At 37.0% G+C, this 26,243-nt stretch overlaps 1 pseudogene; it reads left to right on the top strand.

The window, feature by feature from the left end:
• The window catches only part of LOC149178887 (uncharacterized), a 147,931-nt pseudogene extending 122,442 nt beyond the window's left edge, over positions 1-25,489 (top strand).
• Positions 25,490-26,243: the final 754 nt, after the last annotated feature.

Below are 26,243 nucleotides of genomic sequence, written 5' to 3'. Positions count from 1 at the left end.
ATTTAGCTTCATCCTTTGCATTATGGGTTGTGTTTTCTTACTTGGTTTATGGTCTAACCCACAAGTTGATCTTGACTTGGTTTTCACCCAGTTCTAGCCTTCCCTTAGTAAATTGTGCAATCCTTGAGGGAAACCAGCCTTGCTCGCGGGAATTGCATAGTCCAAGTTGATAGTGAACCTTCAAATCCAAAATTACGTAGAGCCAGATGACAACTAGCATTTAGCTAGGAAACAACTCAGAGCATGATAGGCAGCCCAGAGCCACTTAGCCTAGAAATTGCACAGAATCGTCTTCCTCAGAAGCTGCTTAGTGCATGAACCAGGGAGTTTCCAAGTTTTCCCAGAACTACGTAATATCTATGGGAAATGCATGGAAACTTTTCCCAAAAAAGAAGAAAAGAAAAAAGTGAAAAATCATCCCTATAAAATAGGGATCTATTTTTAGCAATGCGAAGGAGGCACTTGAGTTATTTTGGAAATTGCCACCAAGTGTTGCTTTTTCCATGATTTTTGGCCTTCACATCATAAACCCTAAATCAACCAAATCTATTTAATCAATACTGCTAGAGCTCATTTTCACATTAGATCTTTGAGCTCTCGAATTCCCAAGGAGATCAAGGAACCTTCAGTGCAATCATCGTTGCTTTTCTAGTCTTTTGTTGCTTTTTCTGTCGCTTTTGTTTGTTTAGCTTGTGAGATTGTTGTTTCTCTCCTTTTGTTGAACGACCATTGGAGTTTTAACTTTTTTTAGCTTTTAGAAGTGTTGTTTTAATTTTTTCATTGCCTTTCCCAAGTGTCGCATGAATTACCCTATTTTTGCACCAACTGTTGTCATTGCAATGACTCTCTCCACATGCTTCATTTTCCTTCAGTTTGATTGATTCCTACACTTGTTTCACTTGCATGCATCATCATTCACTTAGATGTGCATTCAACATCACATTATCCTTCAAATATGTTCGATTTCACACTCCCCTTAGACAGATCTAGGCTTCCTTGGCCCGAATTTCATTTTCCCGACATGCATTGCACATTTCTAGAGCTCAAGGCCTTAGCTTTGGCTTCTGGAATTTCGCAGAGGTTTCCTTGTTGGCATCATGATACAGGTGTTTTCCTTGATGGCAACTCACTCAAATGACACATCATGCTATGTTACGGTTATAAGTTTCCTATGATGATGATATTTGTATTGCTCGGGGTTACATAGTTGTTATTCAGATCATATTTATGGGTGATTGTAGATGATCTTGATGAGATCAAGAGGATGAGTTGATATCTACATGTGGCATACTTTGTCACAGGCTGATTATATTTACACTGAACTGATGATGGACATATACAAGTTGCTGATGTTGTTGATAGATGCTTATGGTGCAGATCATATATGGTGTATGATAGTTGCTGATGACTATCATGGTCTTGTTTAGGTCTTTGGTCTTTGTTAAAAAATGTCATGTATATCTTTTAAAGACCCATGAGTCATATGATGTAATTTGTACCCCCACTATGCATGGGAAGGATGATGTAATAATTTCTATTTCAATCATGTATAAACATTTGGTATATCCCCACTTGGTTGGGTGGATGAGTCAAAATTGGTATATCCCCACTTGGTTGGGAGATGGATGTATGTATGAGTCATTGGTGATAGGAAGGTCATACTCACATAGTTGAGTTATAGAGTCATGTTATTCATTTGGAAAATATTTTTATAGACTCTGCATGTGCTCAGGGGGAGCATGAATGGTTTGATGCATCTAAGCATGTACAAAGGGGGAGCTCAATCAGAGATTTCAGCATGTACTCAGGGGGAGCATGGACAACATAATGTATATCAAATGGGGAGAATATCTTGGTCCACCCTTTACCCTTGATGTCAAAGGGGGAAAGTGACTTGGTGTTGTTGTTGCCATCAAGTCCAAAAGGGGAGATTGTTGGCATTATGATACAGGTGTTGTCCTTGATGGAAACTCACTCAGATGACAGATCACAGTACAGAAGGTTAACAACACAGATTTACAGATCAGACTACACAAAATGAAGAAAGAGAGGTATACGCAATTTCACCTTAACCAAGCTGCATATACACGCAAGTTCATAGAAAAAAAAGAGTGTATAACACACACATGCACTTTCACAAGAAGGAAAGCGCGTACATGTTGGAAAACTAAGTTTTTGGTCTGAGGTATTTGGTCCATGGTATTTTGATCCATGGTATTGGTCCAAGGTATTTGGTCTGAGGTATTGACCCTAGGTATTTGGTCCAAGGTATTGGTCCTAAGTGGTTTTGGTCCATGGTATTGAGAAAGGCCTAAAACTATAAAAGGAGGAGAAGATCATTAGGCCAAAGTGTGCAAGTATTGAATATCTGATGAAGTGTGAGATCCAATATGCAGGTTATGGGTTTGTGATGCTTTGCTTGATCTGAACTAAGGATGCACCTATGTGGATGATGATGGATGATGGATCGAGATCATAAGACCTGAAATGTATTATCATTATGTGGTTTGATCATGGATAGACTAGATCTGAATTACTGACACATATTTTATTCTATAAATGTTATGATCTGGGTATGACTGATGTCTGGAATAGCTGCAAAGTTATGAGTAAATATTTGTAGATCTATACACGGGTTTGCCTTGGTAAAAGCGTGTATACATGCAAGTTCGGCTCATCAGAGTAGCGTATACATTATGAAATATGATATCTGAATTTGCAGTTGGTTCTAGTGGTTGTTGCAGAGTTCTGGGTTCTGCTCTGTGTTCTGGTGACTGTGTTTTGATGATAGGCCTTTAGTGATTCAGTTGTGGGTGATTCAGAGATTGATGATGCAAATGTAGTTGATGGTTGTATTGCAGTGGTGATTGATTTTGAGCTTCAATGTTGTTGATGGGTCCAGTATGAAAATTGGATGAAACATGGCCTTCAGATTGTGGTGTTGTGTTCCAGGAGTATCCAGTATGAAAATTTATTAAACATGGTCCCTGGAGGAAGAGAGAAGGTCGTAGCCTTCTGTAGGTTGGCGCCTACGTACTGGTAAACATATCAGCCAGTACAAGAGCCAGGGGGTTGTATCTCCCTTCCAGTAGCAGCTGCAAAATGAGTGAAGGTTGGAGCCTTCAGTGGGCCGACGCCTACATACTAGTAAACGAATCGGCTAGTAAAAGAGCTCGGGGGTTGTAGTTCCCTTTCAGTAGAAGCTGGAGAACGAGAGAAGGTTGTAGCCTTCTGCAGGTGGGTGCCTACATATTGGTATGAATCTGCACCAGTACAAGATTGTAAACAAGTTTTTCTTATATTAAAAATAAGACAATAGCAGGTGGTTTTTGTCCCGCATTGGGTTTCCACCTTAAAGCTTGGTGTTCATGTGTGTTTCTTATGTGTGATGGTATGTTCTGTTTTTACTGCACCTAGTAACTATTTATATGGTTAATTAAGTACTGATGCACTGATTAAATATCAACATATGATGAATTAACTGAATCATAAGTTTGTTGGATATACGCTAGTTGCCTTAAATACAGTTGCATGTACACGCAAGTTCCCTTCACTGAAGTTGCGTATATGAATCTAATTATGGAAATGAAAAAGTTATTGATTTGCTAATACTGATTCACCCCACCCTCTCTCTCAGTGTTATTTCCAACATTCCTAGGCCTGGCTCCAACTATCCATTGCACATTTCTAGGAGCCAGTCCCTAGCCTTGGCCACTGAGACTGCGCAATGCACAGTCTCTCCTAGCCTATGCCCAGACTGAACTAAGCATTATGCAGCTCTAGTCACAATACCTTCCCACTAACTATTGGGACTGTGTAATATGCAGTTCCAATAGCCAACCAGTCACCTCTGTGAACCAGGATTGCACAATCCCTCCCAGCATTTACCCGGTTTGTTGCTTAGTCTTTTCTTGAGGATTATTTTGGTTTCAAGCTAACATTTGCATGCCATGAGTGTCCTTTTTGTCTCTAGGTACATAAGTTGTTGAGAAACTCTCTAGTAGTTACAATTAACATCTCCTCCAAGAGAGATGCATCAAAGGATAATGTTGAGAGTAGTATTAGGGAAGAAGTTGAGCAGGTGTTAGTGAACTTGCCAGTTTATGTAGACACTCAGTTGTTCATCAAGAAGGGAATGAAGTTGGAATGGAAGAAAATCAAGGATGCTTTTCTAGAAGACCTCAAGGAAGACAGAGGATGGTTTATATCAGTATCCGACAATAATAATTATACAAGGTTGCATGCAAGTACCCTGCCTTCCCATGTGTGGACATCATCTACTCGATTTTCTCACACACAGATCCAAAGACTATGACAATAAGCAATGCCAGTGGGGTAGAGATTGCTACCTTCAGGGCATGGAATTATCAACAGATGTATCATTTACCTCAACCGATGGACCACATGGACACACTTTTATATGCCACCCATAGCTTTTTGAACACTAGATATATTGTAAACCGCTAGGTGAAAGAGGCATCAAAGTTCAAAATGACACCCAATCATGTTTAAAAGACAAAGTCTCTCAGGAAGGCCTATCAGTTCTTGATCATTTTTGCATGCCTATTATATGGTCAAGAGAGCACGAAGACCTTTCCTGAAGATTAGGTGGTTGTGTTGGACTAGTTGGAATGAAGGAAGGCCATTCATCTAGTCGTATTTGTTGCTACTTCAGTTGAAAGTCCATGTGACTAATGCACATAATTCACCAAGGATGAGAAAGCAAGATTCTACATGTCCACATATTTACTTGATGTAATTTTTTCCCAACATCTATTTTCTAGTATTGGCTGGACATGGACACTGAAAGAGATTATCTTCAACATTTATTGCAAGTTTCTTTCAGATTGTAGCTACTGAGGGGTTATAGAGAGGCTAACTGACCATTTCATCATCACATTGTACAAGTTGATCTTTGAGCGGGATCCACCTTGCATGTCTCAAGAGGCAATGGAGGAAATACTTAACATTGCAGATTGGTATGCCTCACACGGTGGCACCTTCATCAGGATGCTTGGCAAAGAGAACCCTCTACATGTTCTACCAAGGTATGCCATGGTCAAGTTGGTCATGCGAGAGGTCCCATATCACATCTCCACAGGGTTATCAACAGGGCTACATAGGAGGAAAAAGGAACCATGGCCCGCTCTTCCTTTGTGGATTGGATTGTACGAGATTAAGAACTTGAAAGATGTGGATGCTGAAGCTAAGGAGATAGTGAAGTTCGAGTTCAACACCAAATATTTTAATCTGTATGATCCCCATGGTATTTATAACAACCACTCTATGAAGGTGTATTATCCATGGATCCACAGGACATTTCATTAGCACAAAGAGGACCCTTGGAGGTATTGTTACAATGGCTCCAAGCTCTAAGAGCTAGTTAGTATAGCCATAGCTTGGAAAGCTACTCTATAGGCAGCAGTAGTGTAGGAAGCAACAACAACACAACAATAAGCAATAAGCTAGTGTAGGACAAGGGAAAGAGGAAGATTGTAGAGAACCTAGAGGTAGATCAAAGCTACAAGATGAGAGCATATCTTATCTTAGAGAAAGCAACTTTGGCAGCGGAGGCAAAGAGGCAGCAACGTCTAAAGAGAACGAAGTGAAGGGAGAGAGAAAAGAGAAGGTTGGAGGAAGCATAACAAAAGTTGTAGGAAATAGAGAAGAAGTACAAGGAAGAGAAAGAGTTGAGAAGGAGAGAGGGAAGAGAAGTAGAAGTAGGAGGAAGAGGAAAGTTGATCCAGGTGGATGTTGGTGGCCACCCACCTATCCCATTTGGACCCCCACAACTGTCTCTTTCAGTCTTTTCAGTTTCCTAAATTGTAGCATAGTTTACTATTTTTAGCAGTTTTTTGGGTCCTGAACTTCCGGAGCCGTTTTGAGGCTCTAAACGACGTTTTTTAAGAAATCTGGGGCAACATGCATCCATGGACCCATGTTGTCTCCCAAAGTGGTAGTGCTCGGATAGATATTTCTAACGAGCTATTGTACGCATCAAACAGAGATCGTATGCCAAAGTTACGACCCCGGGAAGTTGATGTACCAATTTACCCAAACGGGGCCCACAGTTTGTTGTTTCATCTTCTAGGGTTAGGTTTTGGAATGTTAATGGTTTTTGATTGTTTCTCAACAATAAATAGGCCTTCGAGCCTCATTGTAACACAGTTCAGAGGCATGTAGCCACCACATCTCTTCTCAGAGATAAGCTACCATCGCCCTAGCTGGTTTATTCATATTTCAGTATTTTACATTAATGAAGTGAAGTATTATTTCCACTGCATATCTGTGTTTATGGTTATCTCTATAATTTGTTGCGTTCCTGTTTAAATCTAGATCAGTGGTATCAGAGCGGTCTGCTTTTTCTCTGTTTTTCTTTGCATGTCCCCAACGAGGTCGAGATATAAGGAGTTAGGGCTTGAACTAGTCGAACCTTTGCAAGACCAGCCTCGCAAATCCTGACGGCCTCCCATGGAGGATGAGAAGAAAGATGAGGGGGCAGGAGATCCTATCAAAATCTTGCTTGAGGAAGCCCTCGAGTGACAACGGAACGCGATGATGGACAACTTTGCCCAGATCCTTCAGCGGCTACCCAAACGCGACACATCGGCTTCCAGCAGCTACTCTGGAAACGCCACGCCCTTTAAGGTACAAGTTAATTTTGAAATCCCCATATTCGAGGGTAAAATAGACGCAGATGTCGTAGATAAATGGTTAAATCTGCTAGAGGGTTATTTTTCTGTTCATGAATTTTTGAGTCGAGAAAAGATTGTTTTCACTCTTCTCAAAGCAGCTCCCCACGTCAAGGACTAGTGGGAAACCTACTGCAAGCAGAAGGATGAAAGCACAGGCTCACTATTTTCAGCCACAGCCACTTGGGATTCATTTCGAGATGCTATCAAGGAGCAGTACTACCCTGTCAAAAGCTATGAGGACAAATACATCAAATGGACCACACTGCGGTAGGGACGAGACCAAGATGTGCCGGAGTTCACAAACATTTTTCATACCCTTCGCACACAGTTGGGTATCAAAGATTCTAAGCTGCATCTGGTACACAAATACCGCGGCTGCCTACACAGATACATCTAGGAAGAGATGGAGTTCTTGAACATCTTCTCACTCGGCACAGCATACCGATATGCTGTCAAAATCGAGCAAAAGTTCAAACAGAAGAAGCGATACTTTGGATCTGCAAATACGAAGCCCAAAGGACAAAGCCAAGGTGGGGTGACCCAAGACAACCCCTCGAAGCCGCAAGAAAAGAACAACACCACGAAGCCGAGGAAGGACACAGGAAAGTGGTGTGAGTTCCATAAGAGTCCCACTCATAACACAAGTGAGTGTCGGACCAAGCAGTCTCTAGTGGCCGAGTTGAAGGCTTCCGAATCATATGCATGTTCCAACCCTGAGCCAGAACCTGACAAGGGGAATGGCAAAGGGAAGCAGATCATTGATGCGGATCCCAGCGCCACTGTTGCCACTGCTAAGATCCAGAAGAATGAGCCCGAAGATCCAGAGGAGGGGGAGCGTCTTTTCCACTCACAGATGTGGGTGAAGGGTTCGCCGCTGCAATTCATTATCGACAGTGGCAGCCAAAAGAACCTTATTTCAGCTGAGGTCGTGAAGCGGTTGGGCCTACCGACTACACCACATCCATAGCCATACAGTATTGGGTGGCTTCATGAAGGACGAGATCTCAAAGTTTGCCAGAAGTGCCACCTTCCCTACGGCATCAAGCCCTTCACATACGAGGTATTGTGTGATGTTACACCTCTTGATGTTTGCGATGTGCTATTAGACCAACCATACTTGTGGAGGCGACATGTTGTGTATGAGTCAAGGCCTCGTGATGTCATTATTTCTTTGAATAATTCATTATACAGGATACCAGAGGTAGCCCCACCTACTGCCACCTCTTTGATCACTGCCAAGAAAGGCAGCAAGCTCATCTCCCAGACTAGGAAATTCATTTTCTATCTGGTTCACTCCCAAAGTAAGGGGAAGATCGTTGCTACATCCATGACCCCCACAAAGGTTTCCTCCACGCAGCAGCAACAACAAAGGGATATGGTCATGACAGAACACAGGAACAACTTCTCCTCACCCACAGGGGTACCACACAAGTTTCAGGTGGGCGACAAAGTTTGGTTACATCTGCAAAGAGAACACCTTACGAGAACCCATCAGAAACTCAGACCACTTCGACATGGTCCTTACACCAGTACCAAGGCTATGGGAAACATTTCTTTTAAGCACAACATTCCTCCATTCCTTCGCTTGCACCGAGTGTTCAATGTGGACTATCGTCGACCATGCTTCCCACCAATTCTGGACACATCAGAGATTGTAGAACAGCTCACCAGAGACCCAGATCAGCAAAAGCTTCCTCATCTCAGGGAGGAACTCAATGCAATGGGGACCATTTCTTCCTAAGGGGGGAGGAATGATCCAGGTGGATGTTGGTGGCCACCCACCTATCCCATTTGGACCCCCACAACTGTCTCTTTTAGTCTTTTCAGTTTCCTAAATTGTATCACAGTTTACTTAATTTTTAGCAATTTTTCGGGTCTTGAACTTCCGGAGCCGTTTTGAGGCCCTAAACGATGTTTTTTGGGAAATCTGGGACAACATGGGTCCTCCCAAACTGGTAGTGCTCGGATAGATCTTTCTAACGAGCTATTGTATGCATCAAACGGAGATCGTATGCCAAAGTTATGACCCCGGGAAGTTGATGTACCAATTTACCCAAACGGGGCCCACAGTTTGGCGTTTCATCTTCTAGGGTTAGGTTTTGGAATGTTAATGGTTTTCGATTATTTCTCAACAATAAATAGGCCTTCGAGCCTCATTGTAACACAGTTCAGAGGCATGTAGCCACCACATCTCTTCTCAAAGATAAGCTACCATCGCCCTAGCTGGTTTATTCATATTTCAGTATTTTACATTAATGAAGTGAAGTATTATTTCCGCTTCATATCTGTGTTTATGGTTATCTCTATAATTTGTTGTGTTCCTATTTAAATCCAGATCAGTGGTATCATAGTGGTCTAGTTTTTCTCTGTTTTTCTTTGCATGTCCCCAATGAGGTCGGGATATAAGGAGTTAGGGCTTGAACTGGTCGAACCTTTGCAAGACCAGCCTCGCAAATCCCGACGACCTCCCATGGCGGATGAGAAGAAAGACGAGGGGGCAGGAGATCCTATCAAAATCTTGCTCGAAGAAGCCCTCGAAGAAGTACAAGTAGGAGGGAAGAGAAGTAGAAGTAGGAGGAAGAGGAAAGTTGATCCAGGTGGATGTTCGTGGCCACCCACCTATCCCATTTGGACCCCCACAACTGTCTCTTTCAGTCTTTTCAGTTTCCTAAATTGTAGCACAGTTTACTATTTTTAGCAGTTTTTCGGGTCCTGAACTTCCGGAGCCATTTTGAGGCCCTAAATGACGTTTTTTGGGAAATCTTGGGCTCCCAAAGTGGTAGTGCTCGGATAGATCTTTCTAGCGAGCTATTGTACGCGTCAAACGGAGATCGTATGCCAAAGTTACGACCCCGGGAAGTTGATGTACCAATTTACCCAAACGAGGCGCACAGTTTGGCGTTTCATCTTCTAGGGTTAGGTTTTGGAATGTTAAGGGTTTTTGATTGTTTCTCAACAATAAATAGGCCTTCGAGCCTCATTGTAACATAGTTCAAAGGCATGTAGCCACCACATCTCTTCTCAGAGATAAGCTACCATTGCCCTAGCTGGTTTATTCATATTTCAGTATTTTACATTAATGAAGTGAAGTATTATTTCCGCTGCATATCTGTGTTTATGGTTATCTCTGTAATTTTTTGTGTTCCTGTTTAAATATAGATCAAAAGTCAAGGCGCAATGACAAAGAAAACAATGCCCATATAGGTTGAGGAGTCAAAACAGTCGACAACTAAAGAAGACAGTGAACAAATGTAGGATAGGGAGCTTGCTCAACAGATTGAGCAATTGATCGAAGCGATGAACATGGAGTTGGGGTAGAAGCCACAGGATCAAGACACTGACCTCATACTGAAAGCACCCAAGGTCACCTCTCAGTCTCCACCACCTCCAATGTTAGAACTAGTCCCGAGTAAGCAAGGAGAGGTTGTTCTCATTGATGATGATCCGATGATGGATGTGTTATTCTATCATTTGATGAGTTGCAAAGGAATATTGTACATGCGTGGAGAAAGAAATTTATAGATGATCATGCACCACCTGCACTCATGAAGGAAAGGGTGATAGTGCCAGATGTGAAATAGCATCCAATTGCCATTGTCGATGCCACCTTGGCCTATACAAGAGTCGCGAGCTCAAATTTTAAGTTCCTATTAGACGAGAATGAACAAATGGAAAAGAATTTGTAGGCATCCATGCAAGAGGAAGAACAATCCAGAGAGCAGAGCACAGTTTCTGTAATGGCAGAGATGAAGAAAGCGACACTTGTTGAAGTATCAACACTTGAGACTACCATGTGGAAGATCTATGATGGATTCGTAGCCATGCATAAAGCAATTGTCCATGTGCATGGCTTACAGTAGTGGGGCAAGAAGCTTTTTCAAACTCTTAGGGATGTACATGCTTCCATCACCCATGTGCAAGAGTGGACAATGTAATACAAAGGGGCCCCACTTTACTTACTGAAGATGATGAAGCCACAGACAGAGCCAGACAAAGAAAAGGTTTGGATGTTGATCCATAACTATGAGAATTTTGTCCCATTCGTCAGCAGCATACAAGCTTCATATGCACGGTTGTATAAGATTTTGGATGTCATGGTATGAATGCATAGGATCCCATCAATCAGTTCCCTCACTGAAGCTAAGCACAAGAACCAAGTTCAGCTAGATATCGACAAGTACATGGAGCAGTTAAGGTGAGAGGTCACCATGCATGACTTGGATCTGAGTGCACAAAACATGTAGAAGTACATTGGTAGTCCTGTCATGGTCAACACCATGTTGGACATGCTTCAGGATTGGTTGGACACAAGTTCCAAGGCCATATACCCAGAATCTATAGAGGTAAGATTTTGCTATCAGAAAGACACCATCAAGCAGTTTGGGGACATCATCGCATAGTACCAAGCTTGGCATCAACACATGACCGAGAAGCATCAAGTGGAGGTTGCCGAGTTGGTCTTTGCCCAAATTTCACATTCATAGTGTTTTGTCTTGTTAGGCTGTCTATAGCCTATTTTGTCTCACATGGGTAGATGTGGAAAATGTATATTATTTGTAAATATGTTGTAAGTGAAATTCCAAGTGTCATTAGTGGAATGTGAACAGTCACTATGTAATGTAATGAGTTATTTGTAAAGGAGTTGAAGATTCATGAGGGGGTTCAAAGAGTCACAAAGGGGAATGTCAAGGGTCACCCCACCCCTTGTTATAAATAGAACCTCATAAACCATAGCAGAGGATTTTGGGAGACAAGATTTTGGATAGGCTTAGGCTTAGAAAAGGCTTCGGAGTATTGTGACGAGCCTTGGCTTCTCCTCAACATAGAGCAAGTATACTTCTCTAGAGGAGCAGGTGTTCTTGACTATCATTTTCCACTATTGGGGCTAGTGGTTGTCAATGGTGTATGTATGGATGGAATTTTCACTTACAATAATAATAACAGAGCCAACACGCTTTCATGCATATGTTGTTATTGTAGTTGGACTATTTTGGTTTCTTTAGCAATGTATGTTATTTAACTTACACATTTTATTATGAACTACTTTGTATGAAATTGTATGAATCTTGTTGAATGCGTGTTTTTGGATTAACCCATCACTTTAACTTGTGGACTATTCTGCATCTTAGCCTGTGATGTCATTCCGCTTGTGTCTTCCTTTCAAGCTGCGTACTATTACAGGATTCTAAGGGGCACACTTCCTTTTCCCCTCCATGTGTTAGAACCCCCCATGCATCTCACTTGACTTGATGCAATGTCACACACTTTCTTCCACCCAAATACATCATACTTATCTATATGCACTACCACGGTCAAGGCACTACATTACCACCCATTATTTGGACTCCTACTCCAAATAGTTGGAGGTCTAGTTGGGACTTCTTACTGGGGAGATCCCCTTGAATGTTGGCAGGTCCAACACCGTCAACAGGTTATTAAAGAAGATTTTGACTTCTATGGTTTCTTGTGGAAATATCTTCAACCTAGCTCTTTCCTAAGAAACTAATCTTAGGGTATGTTCTTGTTGATTTTCCATTTTCCTAATGTAACTGCTCCTGCAGGTAATATACCCTAGCTTACAATGTTCTCTACCTCATGGTATTCCACTTTTTCTTATGACTCCATTTCAGAGTTACATTGATAACAACTCCATTTTCTCTTGTTATGGATTCCAGGTGCGAATATGTACTCGTGAAGAGCTCTCTGATTATGATTTTAAGAAAAACTTACATAGGTTCCCTAATCAGGGAAAATGATTATGAGAATTGATTTATCCTAAGGCTAGGCCACGACAGTGACTCTATTTTCATCATAAGAGTTATGTTAAATGATAAATGCATTTATTATAGATCTGTTTTGGGTGTATAAAGGAAATTAGGGTCAAACCCCCATTCATTTATATCAAACTATGTGATTAACTTTAGAAGACATTACTTCTAGTGGCCTCGGGCTGTGTCTTCATTTTGGCAGGAATATGCACTTGAAGTATTACTTTTTTGTTTGATTTTCCAGAAGTATATTAAACATGTGAACATGTCTCTTTGAATAGCCACTGAATATTTCCAGGGTTGTATTTATATATTTTTAAATTCTCTGATTGTATTTATATGTTTGAATTATGAGCATCATGCTTCCTTTCATGGGATGTTTCTTGACCAATAAGTCCTACGTATGTATTGGATGTAATTTTATAGTTACTTGAATGCATGATTACAATTTTCTGACAATGAATGTTTGATGGTAGGGTTTCTTCTAAAAATTCCTTCCTTTTTTTGGTTGATATATATATATATATATATATATATATATATATATATATATATATATATATATATATATATATATATATATATATATATATATATATATATATATACATTTTGGGCATAATGTCTTATAGTTTTCTGTTCTTTCTTAATCACTCGGTGTTTTCATTCTTTATTCATGCCAAAGTTATGTGTTGGATTAATCATTGTATTATAGAAACAGTGTGTAGACTCTTGTATAGTTTCGTATGCACTTCATATTATCGAACATTTGACTTATGTACATTTCCATGGTTTGAATACTAATTCAGAAATTTCTGCAACTTGTTATAAAACAACTTTCTTTCTCTTGTCTTGAAGAATAATATTTGCATGTGTGGTTATTATCTAATCTTCTATAGTTTTATTGTATAAGTATTGTGGTAGTCTATTTTCAATAGGTACTAGGGATTGTTCCTAGGCCATTGTTAACTTAGCTTGGCCGAGGAACTAACCCAACTTTCCTCTAGGAAGGTTGTTTGAGTCTCATTCACTATATCATCTATCTTTCACTATTATTAGTATTTCTCTGGATTCTTGAATAGTATATTACGCTCCCATCCCTATCCCCATACTCTTTATATATATATATATATATATATATATATATATATATATATATATATAGTGGCTTCAACATGCTTCTTAGCATGAATCAGGGTTTAGTTTTGATTTTCAATTTTGGACACACAGTTATTAGTACTTTAATCGAATAATAACTTTACCTTCTAAAAATGATATCTAATAGTAGTAGATGTCATCCATACTCATTTGTTCCTATTCCATTTCCTTACAGAGAACTTCAAGAACCATTTATATCAAGTCAATATATACAGTCAAAGACTCCATATACTTTCATCACACATAATAACAGTTTTGTTCTGAGAAAGAAAATAAAAAAAAATATTATAGAGTACTTACATTTTAAATTTAGACTATTATGGAATCCAATCGAGATTAACACCACTCCTCCTAACCAATGAGATTGGTCCTCTCAACAAAACATCCCCCCGAGCCTTTTCAATTTTACAAAAATAGATGGATAGTGACCTCATAAGGTTTGTTCTCTGGCATCAAGACCACCGAGTCTAGCCAAGAATTTATAGACTCTCAAGTCTTTCCTAGGGTTTCCACTAGCTCTTGGTCTAGCTTAAGAATACCCTAACTGGAAGTGTCATGCCTTCCTTCAACAATGTCATGTTGCAAGTTCATAAGATTATAGCTTCATTCTCCCACTTGGACCTCCTCCAACCAGGTATAAAGTCTTCAAGGTTTCCACATGTTTTCTCTCATCTCAGCCTCTTGGCTCGCTTGTTCCAACATAGATTATTTATCTTTAGGGAAAGGAATACCTCTCCTCTAACTCTCTGTTGAATGAAAATTTTCATCTAGGATCTTTTCCCATGAATTCCAAGACTTGTCATAACTTTTCTTTTATATAAAATTGAAATATTAAAGTTTCCCACTTATACTTTCCACATATCCCACAATTTACCAAATCTTGTTTTTAAAATTAAATTAAATATTTACTTTTCACCGAGGGGTGTTACAAGGAAGAAAATTTTCTGAACTTCTTATTTGGTCATAACATCATTAAAGGTGTATATATCAAATTAAGTGAGGCTTATTAAAATTGATGGTAAAAATATTAAAAAATCTATATTGATTTCAATAGATCTATTATTCACACTTATGTCAGTTTTAGGTTTGTTGAGATTTGTGCTTTTAGTTTGTGCAAAACATGGTATGTCAAATTTGTGGTTTTAAGTCGTGTAAAACATGGTAGGCTAATTTTGTAATCTAGCTTTTCCTTACATTATTCAAGTTTTTATTATGTTTTTGAAAAGCCAATATGAGGCATTGTTCTAAAACTAGGGTGAATTTAATGAATTTTTCCTACTTTTTAACAAATTTCAATTCTCTTTTGCTAACCATAACTATGTGTTTTTATAAACATAATTGGTCATGTGGTGATTCAAATATGATTGCAAACTTATCTATGATTTCAAACTTATGTCTAGAAAATGCTATAAGTTTCCTGTTAAATGATGGTTTTATAAAGACTACAAACTAAATTATGCTCACGACTTTAACTCTAGATGTAGCTAGGTTTGGCTTGCTTTTACATATCTTATAATCTTGGACATGTGAATGTGTATCTTTAAGAAATACTAACTACTAATACCCAACTCTTAGAATTTAATGAGTCTTTGTTTTACAAATACAATTTAGGGGTCTTAAAGTGTTAAAGATGGTTGAAAAAGGATTCAAATAAAGGTGATAGAATCTAAATTAATCTTATACTCCTCACAATCCATTGGTGAATTACCTTTGGATGAAATATGCAATGGAATAATATATAAGCTCCAAAAATTTCATGATGGGTATTATATCATATAAATTGTAGTGACATCGATATCAAATGCACAAAAGTAAGTAAAAATGGTTGACGAGTGAAACGCCACATTTGAGGATTTCTTTTAAATGTCCTATGGAAAACATTACAATATAGTTGTTATTAATTGAATATAAGGATTATCTTATCATACTCAATTGTGGTGATAAGGAGAGGAGTGTGTAGTTGAATACATGTATAAAAGTTTTGAGATATTATATTTTTTTGCTAGAATTATCAGGGTTGATTATGGCTAATTAGTCTTTTAGTAAAGAGTTATGAGTAAAAATGATAATCAAATAATTTTCTCTTGTCATTAGGAGTGTGGAAAGTTTTGTTGTAATAAGGTTGGGGAGAGGGACTCTTTTTTGTTAAAAGGAGCGTTTTGGAGATTGAGTTCAATCAATATCAAAGTATTATATTAACTTTCACCATTGTATCATTTTTTAGTGGTTGATTTTTGTTGTTATGATTGACGATTAAAAGAAAATGAAATTGGGCTTTGTGGAATTAGCACTGGCTAAGAAATTAAAATGATGAGCTAGCACTAGTGTTGGGTTATGGTTATAGATGGATAATTTTCTCATACTACTTATAGTTGGATAAAAAAATTTAGGGATAAAATGGGAGGATGAGGGATTTTTCCAAGTTTTCATTCCATAATGATTGCACACATGAAGGGTTGATCTAGGCTGACACTCTCAAAGAAATCTACTTTATTGCAAGAAAAAATACTAGCAAACAAAAGGTAAATTTAGGATTCAATAACTCTTTAGAATCTATGATATGGGGTTGGGTCTACAAATTTATGGAAACTTTGATATATTTTTGCAAAAAAAATGTCCTAGGGATTTCCACAATTACAATATTCTACGAATAGAGTTCCATAGATAGATAGGAGAAATGAAAGCATTCTCTTAGATAAATATAAAAAGCATCCATGTGTGATTCATCTTGAGTTGGAGATGGTTTTTGTGCCTTTAATTATCTCAATTTCCATTGTTGTAGCTTTATTATATAACATGAACCATGCTTGTGAAAAACCTTATAAGTGATTTATTATGAGAAGCAACTTGCTCCATTCATCTCTAGATAGGTCATGTAATAGTTAGTTGGGTTTTATCGGCATGAGTCTAGAAATTTACCTTCTATTTTCCCCCCATATTTGTGTAATGATTTGTAGGTATCCAATTGAAAGTTACAAGTAGGAAACCTATATTAGCATCTTAGGGCTTGAACCAAAGCACCAAGTAGACCCTATATAATGTTGGTGATGGGGAATTCAATTTCCTTGGATGCATTGTCCTTTTACGTAGCCATTTCTGTGAAAGTAATGTTCTCTAAAGATAATAGACCACTAGAGGATTTTATCTAAGAGGGTCCAACAAGTCTTAATGCTAATGGATGTCACGTAATGAACTATACTAATGCTAACATGGGATGGGAAAAAGGAGGTTGAAACAATTCAGGGAAGAGACATAACATTTGGATGTGTCTTAACATTTATTAATCAAAGTAAGAGGGATATGTTATCTTACATAATTATGCCAATGACCATAATAGGGAGAGGACTTATTTGCAATGGGTTAATGAACACACATACAAATTTTTGGGATATGAAATTTTTTAGCTAACATTGTAAAGGATGATCATGGCTAGCTGATTTTTTACTTGATAGTTGTGATTAAAAAAGATACTTGAATAATATTATCTTGTTAAGGAAGGGTGTACTACAATTGCACTAGGAAGAGTATTAAGACATTGAGTTTCATTAGGAAAATCACGTATAAACTCAAAGAATTATATTAATTGATCATCATTTTATAAATTTTTAGGGGTTGACTATCATTAATAGGCATGAGAATTCGAAGTATCATTAAAGTGGAAATATTGAGATAGATGTAGTGAAGGGTTTGTAAATATGAACCTTGATAAGGGTTAGGATTAGGGGAAGATAAGGTTTACAGAAAGAATTAGGAGGATGAGGGAATTATTCAATTATCAATTACCTTATTCTACCTATATATTTGAACCTATTATTTTGTGTATTATCTTAACTACCATTTAATATATTCTTTTCCAATCCTTTCTCCATCACTTCCATTTATAAATATAGAGGGATAAACAATCTCTCTCTTGATTTACATACCTCTCACACCTCCTAAGTAATTTCTTTCATAGCTCACAATAAAAAAAAAATCCATGAGTGCTCACCATTACTTCAAACTCTCCAAAGAAATAACATTGGATAATTACGCTGTAAGGCGTTCCCCTCTGAAAATAACTCTCCTCTGCTGATATGTGGATCTGGTCTCTACTGTCAAATGGCTTGTTAGACGATTAAAATGTGATCAATTGTTCGATCTTAGCCAAACTGTTATGTATTCAGTTACCTAGGTCGTTTCAAGAATTCTTCATTTGCTAAGGCCTACATGCATCAAAGGAGTTTAATCGATGAATAGTTTTCAGGAAAAATTTCCTCACCCTGAGCTTGTACGCACTAATTCTTCTTCTCAGAAAGGGGGAGAAAAAGATAAGGGAATAAGGAGAACATTCCCCATTCTCCTCTTATTCTTCCTATTTGATTCTGTATTATGATTACCCCATCAGAGGGAGCCTCTCCAAGACCTCACTCACTTCATCACATTAGCCGTAGCCAGTAATCATGTAAGTGTTCACAACTCTTACATTGGTTTTCTCTCCACATTTTCCCTTTTTCTTTATCAATGATTTTCCAGAAACATATATTCCTGAATGAAATATAAATAGGTGGTTGTTCTTTGTTCTTTTTTACAGATAAGGTCTTTGTTGCATAAGCGAGAACACATGTAAGATTGGGGGTATGCTCTTCCAGCAAGAAGTGTAGTAAAAAGAAAGTAGATGTGCATATGTCAAGCATGGGTGTCATTTCAAGTGAGGAGAGGTTCCAAAGACATGAACTCACCATGTTCAGAAAGAACTCCAAATAGAAAATGCATAGTTGTTGTCCATTCCATTAGTGTTGAGATTTCAAGATGTGAACACCCAAACCTGCAGTGGTGAATATACTCATAGAACCCTATACCTCTTGATCGAGATGAAACACTTGTGGGTGTTGCTTCCATGGGTAAGGAAGTGGTGAAACAAGTAACGGATTTGAAAACATATGTTTTCAATTACCAAACACTGTGAAGCAATTTAGGTGCGCATTCAAGGAGAAGATCTACTGGAGAAGGCAATGTGTGGCAATATGGACATAATCTGGGAAGCTATAGCCTATTTCAAGCTTTCCCTTCATGTTGCAGAAGAAAATCATTTGGAGAACGAAGCTATTGCAATGAGCAAGCTTGAGAAGTTATGTTCCTCTATTTTGAAAATGGAGAAGAAAGCCCATTCCTACCACTTTCAGAGCATCAAGATTGCACTTAGCATCATGTCTACATGGATTGCAAGTTCTGAGTGGTACATATATTGTTCTTAAGCAGTAAAAAAACCAAGAGGGAGTAGTTGAGTAGGAGAAAAGAGAAAATGTAGAAAACCGCAAAGGCAATGCAGAAAGAATGAAAGAAAAGATGAGCGCAGTAAAGTTGGAGGGAAGGAAAAGTGCAGAGTCATTCCTGAAATATATATATGAAAAATTCCCTCATCTAGATGTGACCAAATAGTTGTTGCTTCAATTGGGAAGCCTGGAAAATGTGAAGCTTGCTCTAAAGAAAGCAATAGTAGCATACCATCCTGACAGTAATCGACAACAAAGTTTGGATTGGAAAGTTTTATGTGAGGAGATTACAATGCCAAATATGAAAATTTCAATTGATCACAAGAACAACCCCTCCATAGCTTAGAGTGAGTGGAGAAGATGAAATATCTTGTTCATGGACTGCACACACATAGTTTGGAGAAGAGTGGAGGTGATGAATTATGGTTTTAGTTTCCCTCTATTTCTAGATTCCAAGACTTTGTCGTGCATATGATGATTGTGCTGGATTTAAAAATGTTATGTTCTTATGTTGTTTGTTATGATAAATTGAGTGGTTGGGATTTATAATTATAATGTTATTTCATCTATTTTACATTTGAATTATAGTTAATTTTATTTCATATGATTTGTGGATAATTTTATCTCATATGATTTGTGCATTATAATATTTATTTCAAAGATTTATTTCATTTATTTTACCAGGACTTGAATTATAGTTAATTTTATTTCATAAGATTTGTGGATAATTTTATCTCATATAATTTGTGCATTATCATATTTATTTCAGAGATTTATTTCATTTCTTTTATTAAAACTTGACCAAAGAGGTTCTGCTTCGATTGGGAAGCCCAGAAAATGTGAAGGCTACTCTGAATAAAGCAAGATATTATTGTACAATTCATTGGAACAAACACAAATAATTCCAGGAACATCTAAATCAGTAGGCCAAGAAATGTTGCAGACAAAGCTACAAACAAATCAAACAGGAACGTCTAGGTAATCTATACGTTATTTCCCAACCACAATGTCTGGGTAGCATATTTGAGTTCCCTGAGATGGGCCAGTTATTATACTTATACTGTAAACACAAAATTTCAAACGCTCGTCTTTATATTTTTCTGAGAATTTTGATTTGTTGCAGAAGATCCAACAATAAAGTTTGGGCTGGTTTGAGCCTATTGAAGCAACATTTGATTGGTTTGCATTCCAAGAATAAGCTTTGAGTTGATTCGAGCTTATTATTGAAGCAGCATTTCATTGATTTGCATTCTAAATTTGTTCTCTCTTTTCTTTTGCGAAATTTTTTAATGTAGGAAATAGAAGTGAAAGCACACAGGTAAGAACAAAAAAGTGATGGTGGATTCAAAAAATTTGTTTGAATTGGGATATAAGTTTTCAACTGAGTTTAGAAGACATGGTTGAGAAGGCATGGTGATATTCCCTCTCAAAGACATGTTTTATTCCTCATAGTCTCTCTTACCTATGCAGGTGAGTGTTTTGATCCAGCTAAATGGCAATGTCTAAATTTAGATATTATGTTTTAATGGGATTAAAAGACATACTTTGTTCTTCATTGGATAGCTCACCTATGAAAATGTGTTTTTTAATCCAGCTGCATTTTATTATTTAAATTTGCATTTCATATTTTAAAGGGGTCTAGATTAAACCTGCATGGACTCTTGTAAGACAACTATATTTGATTGTTTAAATTTGAATATTATATTTCAATGGGGTTTAGGTTACGTAGTTAAGTCTGCATGACAATATTCTTTGTCAATATTTTAAGTCTCCAAAGACATGTATTGTTCCTCCTAGGCTGTCCTATCCATGCAAGAGGTTTAAATTTTTTATATTATTTTAAACCTGCATGGACCCTTGTAAGCCAGCTATATTTGATTGTTTAAATTTGAATAGTATCTTTCAATGGGGTTTAGATTAGGTAGTTAAGTCTGCATGACAATATTCTTTGTCAAAATTTAAGTCTCCAAAGACATGTGTTGTTCCTTCTGGGTTGTCCTATCCATGTAAGAGGTTTAAATTTTGATATTATTTTTCCATAGGTTTAAGTTAGATGGTCAAGCAAGCATGGTGAAATTCCCTATCAAGATTCAAAACTCCAATGAAAACTCCAAGGGTATGGACTAACCCCATAGTAGCATACTGGTAATGTATGAGGAAGAAACCAAAATAGAAAACATAAATATAGCTGAAAATGCAATCAAAAGCATAGCTGGTGATGCTAGTCAATCCATAGTGCAACTGGCTTACCATAGAATTTAACCAACAAGCAATGGGAAGATAAACCAACCATTTATAAGGGCATGTGGTAATCACCTCTATTGTTAACTAACGTTAAAATTTAGAATTTTGGCTTTGGATGTGAACTATGCGAATTTCATGGAATCCTTTCTTGTTATCTGTACCTTTATTGTAAATGAATTTTATGTGTCAAGGATATGAAAGTTAGTATGGGTACATTACATAACATTTACTTTTATAAGTCGTGGTATATAATTGCAAGTAGAGAATGCTAAATAACAAGCATACGATAATGCTAAAATTTAGAATGTTGGAATTAGATGTGGTCTAAATATGCCGATACATTTCTTTCTTCCATACTATATGAGCCATGTTCTTGATTTAGCCAAAATGCCTCTGTTGATTTTGGATGATTGCTTGTTTAGTTGGAAAATTGAATGCCAAATATGGAGTTATCACTCTTTAGCCAAAGCCTACCATAGTAGATGATTCAACTGTATCAGAGTATTTGGGACCAAATTCATATTTGTGCACACATTGTGAAAAATATGTTTGTAGTTGTGATGCAACATCAAGAAAAGTCTACTTATTGTTTGAATTTTTTGAGTGTGAGAAACCACGCCAATGCAATTTCATGTTTGAAAAGTATGTATATCGTGTAGAGACACTTATTTTATGTCAATTCTGATTTCAATTCTGCCAGTCACATTATTGTTGATTATATATTTCAAGATCGGGGAGTTAACCAGGAATAGTGTAGCTCCTCTATCAAATAGTAATCTATAGGATTGCATGTAGTTTACAGTAAAAAATCAGGGATAATTATTTTGATATCTAACTTTATCATGCAATTGCTTTGGTTTCTATTTTTCATCATGTTTGATACGTTTGCAGTAGCTTAGTATATAATGTATCAAGTGCCAGAGGGGTAGTTGTGTGAAACATCTTTGTCTTACCATTCACTTGGTCGTTTTTCTCATATAAATTCTTTTTGTAACCCTTTTGGAGGCACCAATTCCTATACTGTACCTCCAGAAGTTGGTCTGCAAAGTTTTAGTGGTCAGATCAACATCTATTTTTCAGCATTATATTAGATATTTTTCACAATTCATCTGGATTGTGTGAGGCTTCTTCAACTGACACTCAAATTAGATATTTGAGTGCCAACACAAATGCGCCTAGAATGAGATTTATAGACAGTAAACCACATACTTAATCTGAGATATTTAGATCTCCACTTAATGCATTGCAGGAAGCTGATACAAGTAATAGTGACCATATATAGCATGCAGTTTCAAAAACAAGATTAGATTCTAATGTTGCTTGCATGCGCATCGGGAATGACTCACGCTTACTTGATGAATCAAACAAGAAGGTTCATTCCATTTTAAAGTCTATTATTTCTTCATATGAGTATGAAATTATTTCAAAACATATTGCATAGGCGATTGGTATCCCCATATCCAAGTTTGAGAAGGTTCTATATGCCATGTCTCTTGTTGTTGTGCAAGTCCGTGATAAATAAACTTACAACTTTGATACTACTTCATTAAATAAAAGTTTAATCTGTAACTGCCAGATTCCTAACACTCCTTTGAAAATTATTTTGTAGTGGTATAAGGAACCTGGTAACTATGTTATAGAATTAAAGTCTCAGGATCTGGAACATTCAACAAGGCTGGGAATTGACAGAGATTTGTTTCATGCCTACTTTGTACCCTTTTTATCAGGGATGCAATTATATGGCTTCTCAACAACCTCATCAATAAATCGTAACTTCCATGTGAATTATTGGATAACTTAGACATAATGGTACCATGGAGTTATCCAACAAGGAACTAAGCCTATCAACTCTTTGGCCAAAGCCTACCATAGCAGATGATTCAACTGTATCAAAGTATTTGGGCCCAAATTTAGATTTGTGCACACATTGTGAAAAATATGTTTGCAGTTGTGATGCAACCTCAGGAAATGTCTACTTATTGTTTGAATTTTTTGAGTGTGAGCAACCACATCAATGCAAACTGATGTTTGACAAGTATGTATATCATGTAGAAACACTTATTCTATGTTGATTCTGACTTGAATTCTGCTAATCACATTATTGTTGATTATGTATTCTAGGATCAAGGAGTTGAGCAAGAGTTGTGTAGCTCCTCTATGGAATAGTAATCTATAGGATTGCATGCAGTTTACAGGGATAATTATTTTGATATCTAACTTTATAATGCAATTTCTTTAGTTTCTATTTTTCATCATATTTGATAGGTTTGCAGTAGCTTAGTATCTAATGTATCAAGTGTCAGAGGGGTAGTTATATAAAACATCTTTGTCTTACTATTCACTTGGTTGTTTTGCTAATTTTTCGAGTGTGAGCAACCACATCAATGCAGACTAATGTTTTCCATGTATGTATATCATGTAGAAATACTTATTCTATGTCGATTCTCACTCGAATTCTGCCAATCACATTATTGTTGATTATGTATTTCAAGATCAAGGAGTTGACCAGGAGTGGTATAGCTCCTCTATGGAATAGTAATCTATAGTATTGCATGTAGTTTACAGCAAAAATCAGGGATAATTATTTTGATATCTAACTTTATCATGCAATTGCTTTAGTTTCTATTTTTCATCATGTTTGATAGGTTTGCAATAGCTTAATATCTAATGTATCAAGTGCCAGAGGGGCAGTTGTGTGTAGCAGCTTTGTCTTACCATTCACTTGGTTGTTTTTCTCATAGAAATTCTTATTGTAACCCTTTTGGAGGAACTAATTCATGTATTGTAGCTCCAACAGTTGGTTTGCAAAGTTATAGTGGTTAGTTGAGCATATTTTTTCAACATTGTATTCGATATTTTTCACAATTCATCTGGATTGTGTGAGGCTTATTCAACTGATACCTAAATTATATATTTTAGTTCCCAGATAAATGCGCCTGGAATGGAATTTAGGGACAGTCAATCACATATGCAATCTGAGATATTCACATATCCACTTAATGCATTAAAGGAAACTGATACAAGTAATAGTTATTGTATAGAGCATGTAGTTTCAGAAACTAGATTAGATTCTGATTTTTCTTGCATGACCATTGGGAATGACTCATGCTTGCTTGATGAATAAAAAAATAAGGCTCATTCCCTTTTAAAGTATATTGATTCTTCATATGATTATGAAATGGTTTTAGAACATATTGCACAGGTGATTGGTAGCCCCATAGACAAGTTTGAGAAGGTTCTAAATGCCATGTCTCTTGTTGTTGTGCAAGTCCCTGATAAACAAACTTAAAACTTTGATAGTACTTCATTGAATAAAAGTTTAGTCTATAACTGCTAGATCCCTAAAATTCCATTCAAAAGTATTTGGTAGTGGTATAAGGAACCTGGTAACTATGGTTTAGAAGTAAAGTTTGGGGATCTGGAACATTCAACTAGGCTAGAAATTGACCGAGATTTGTTTCATGCCTACTTTGTAGTATGTACCCTTTTTATTAGAGATGCAATTATATGGCTTCTCAACAACCCCATCAGTAAATAGTAACTTCCATGTGAATTATTGGATAACTTAGACATAATGGCATCATGGAGTTATCCAGTAAGGCACTAACCCTATCAACTCGTTGGCCAAAGCCACCATAGCATATGATTCAACTGTGTCAGAGTATTTGGGTTGAAATTTAGATTTGTGCACACATTATGAAAAATATGTTTGCAGTTGTGATGCAACCTCAAGAAATGTCTACTTAATGTTTGACTTTTTTTAGTGTGAACAACCACATCAATGCAGACTGATGTTTGACAAGTATGTATCTCATGTAGAAACACTTATTCTATGTCAATTCTAACTCAAATTCTTACAATCACATTACTGTTGATTATGTATTTCAGGATCAAGAAGTTGACCAGGATTGTTGTAGCTCCTCTATGGAATAGAAATCTATAGGATTTCATGTAGTTTATAGCAAAAATTAGCGATAATTCATTCATATCAAACTTTATCATGCAATTGATTTAGTTTCTATTTTTCATCATGTTTGATACAATTGTAGTAGCCTAATATCTAATGTATCGAGTTCCAGAGGGGCAGTTGTGTGCATCATATTTGTCTTACCATTTGCTTGGCCATTTTGCTCATAGAAATTTCCATTGTAACCCTTTTGGAGGCACCAAATCGTGTATTGTAGCTCCAATAGTTGGTATGCAAATTTATAGTGGTTAGGTCAGCATCTATATTTCAGTTGTGAAGGTTGCTCTAAAGAAAGCAATAGTAGCATACCATCCTAACAGTAATCGACAACAAAGTGAATATTTACAAGTTTTGTGCGAGGAGATTACCAAGGTTTTGCATGGAAAATATAAAAATTTCAAGTGATTGCAGGAACAACTCCTCCATAGCTTGGAGTGAGAGTTTCAAGTGAGTGGAGAAGATGATTTATCTTTTTCATGGACTGCACACACATAGTTTAGAGAAGAGTGGATGTGATGAATTATGGTTTTTAGTTTCCCTCTGTTTCTGAATTCCATGACTTTGTTGTGCATATGATGATTGTGTTGGCTTTAAAAATGTTCTATTATTATGTTGTTTGTTATGATAAATTGAGTGGTTGGGATTTATAATTATAATGTTATTTCATCTATTTTATATTTGAATTATAGTTAATTTTATTTCATATGATTTGTGGATAATTTTATCTCATATGGTTTGTGCATTATCATATTTATTTCTTTTTTTAACCAAAACTTGACCAAACAGGTGTTGCTTCGATTAGGAAGCCCAGAAAATGTGAAGGTTGTTCTGAGGAAAGCATGAGATTATTTTTCTTCTATGACATCAGTGAAGATTCACAGTTCATTGGAACAAACACAAATAATTCCAGGAACGTCTAAATCAGTAGGCCAAGAAATGTTGCAGACAAAGATGCAAACAAATCATACTAGAACTTCTAAGCAATCTCTAGAAATTCGGGTGATTGTTGATGAGGGCCTTTTCCACCCTCCCCCTGGGAAAGAAAGACCTATTGTGAAAGAAAAAATGAGATACATCACAACTCTCAAAAGGTTTCACAGAAGTGGGTACCATTTCAGTCAAAAAGTGGGAAGGCCTCTGCAACTAATAAAGTTTTAGC

The sequence above is a fragment of the Pinus tabuliformis genome, chromosome 4_1 (genome assembly GCF_031772625.1).
Source record: "Pinus tabuliformis cultivar Carrire ecotype Pingquan chromosome 4_1, CPIR1, whole genome shotgun sequence".
Lineage (NCBI taxonomy): Eukaryota > Viridiplantae > Streptophyta > Pinopsida > Pinales > Pinaceae > Pinus > Pinus tabuliformis.
The sequence above is the reverse complement of the archived record's forward strand: the minus strand, read 5'-3'. Positions and strand labels throughout refer to the sequence as shown.